At 53.3% G+C, this 1,957-nt stretch overlaps 1 protein-coding gene across 1 annotated transcript in view; it reads left to right on the forward strand.

Moving 5' to 3' along the window:
• The first annotated feature begins 249 nt into the window (after nucleotides 1-249).
• The window catches only part of SPRY3 (sprouty RTK signaling antagonist 3), a 6,388-nt gene continuing 4,680 nt past the window's right edge, over nucleotides 250-1,957 (forward strand). The window contains exon 1 of the mRNA XM_019540307.1: nucleotides 250-1,030. The gene's annotated coding sequence lies outside the window, so the exon portion shown is untranslated. The remainder of the gene's footprint in view (nucleotides 1,031-1,957) is intronic.

Below are 1,957 nucleotides of genomic sequence, written 5' to 3' on the forward strand. Positions count from 1 at the left end.
CCGGGACCGTGGCCGCGCTGGCTGTGTCAGCCCGTGCCGCGGCCGGGCGGTTCCGCGCGGCCGGCCCCGCAGGCAGCTCCTTGTCGCTGAAGCCCTTCTGCTCCTGGGGGCGGCAGGGCCCTGCTCGGTCCTAGTGCCCCTCGGCCGCGGTCCTCTGCGTCCCCGCGCCCGCGCAGCCCCGGGAGAAGTCCCACCAGTCTCGGAAACACACTTGCACTCGCTAGACCCTATTATCCAATAGCCTTTGGTGGGGAAGGTTAAGAAAGCTCCTCGTTTCAGTGCTGTGTGGCCAGATCATTGGCCAAATGACACTAAATAGGTGAGTTGGTGGCTAAAAAGAGAGGTTTAGAAACCCAGAGTGTTTGTCCACCCCCTCTGCAACTGTCCTGTGGTTGTGAGTCCAAGCCCACCTCCACTCTGGAGCTCTCTCTGCTGTGGTCTCCCAGGCAGGACCTGGATTCAGCTCTGCAATGCCCTGGTGTGCAGTAGACCCTGCATCTGAGAAGACCTTCCTTCTCGCTTGCCTTGGGCCCACTGTTCTGGCAGTTGTGCCCTGGTCACCTCCAAGTCCTAAAACCCCGTCCACTGAATCCCGGTGCTTACTAGATCCCAGTCCCATCCATTAAGTGCTCATGTCCAAGCACAATCCAGAATCCTTGCCCCTTGTCTTCTTGCCCTTTATCTCAGTCCTTTATCCTAATACTAGAGCCTCAGTTTGATCCATTTTCTATGTCCTTTCCTTTAGGTCTCACACACTTTCAAGACAGCCTTCTGCATCCTAATGCTCTGTTGACTCCTTGTTCAGCCTGTTTGGTCTTAGTTCTTCGGGGGTCTCAAGCCATGTTTTCACTGGCTCTTGTTTCTATCCCCCCAGCTCATGCTACCTGGATTGGGACTGGTGTCCTATGGGATCTAGAGCTTTTGTAGTGGTGCCTAGCATTCTCGAAGTCTTGAAGGGGAGTCACTGGGCTCAGAAACTCTGCTGATTCACACCCACTGCATCAGGAGGCTCACAGCTCTCATGGCATCGGTAGGTGTCCCTTCCGATTCAGCCAGTCCACCCCCGTTCTAGTGATGTCCATTCACTACTGCATAGTCCTCATGACTGCATTCTTGATCTGATTCATCATTCAGACCCACTGGTTCTAAAGGCTCTCGCTGTCCAGTCTTTGCATTACCATGAGAGTCTTATCCTGTGCACTCAGTATTTTTCCCGTACAAATTTCCCTAGATAGTTTCACTTCCTTGGGTTGCCTGCATCCCGCCATTTCCTCCTTTTCAGTGGGCTGGAAAGCCTAACACTCAGCAGTCTCCTCACTGAGGTGCCTGTGGACCTGTCACCCCTGTATCTCTGCTACTTAGCCGTCCTTGTGTTTTACCAGATCAGCCTGCCAGTTATGCCTAATGAATCCATATCCTTCCGTACCCATTCAATCGATAACACATATTTCCGAAGAGCAGCTCATTCAGACTCTCCATTACAGCAGTGGGTGGAGTAAGCATCTCTCTGCAGAACGCTGGGAGTCTGGAGGGCTCCAGGCCCATTCTGTATTCTTAATCACATTTGTTGTATCCTGTTATCCACTATCCTTTCCTTCACCCCCTTCTCCATCCTTTGGCCAGGAAGGTTAGAAAGTCTCTTGTTTCAGTGCTATCTGACCAAATCCAGATCACTGGCCAAGTGAAATGGAGCTGGTGAGTTGGTGGCTTAAAGGAGAGGTTTATAAACTCAGAGGGTGCGTCCCCACATGCAGGGGCATGTGTTTGCCACAGCACAAAAAGCAGCACAAATAGTATCTGTGCTGGCCCCTGCAGCCTTACCTAGGGTTCTGGGGGCCTCTCGGGGCAGCAGTAATGCTGAGCTGGCTGCACAGAGCCTGGCCAGCAAACAGAGCATGGATCTGGATGGCCAGGCTCTGTTTCTAGTGGAGCAGCTGCTGCCATGTGCACCCTGCCC

The sequence above is a fragment of the Crocodylus porosus genome, unplaced genomic scaffold, assembly GCF_001723895.1.
Source record: "Crocodylus porosus isolate Cpor-Errol unplaced genomic scaffold, CroPor_comp1, whole genome shotgun sequence".
Lineage (NCBI taxonomy): Eukaryota > Metazoa > Chordata > Crocodylia > Crocodylidae > Crocodylus > Crocodylus porosus.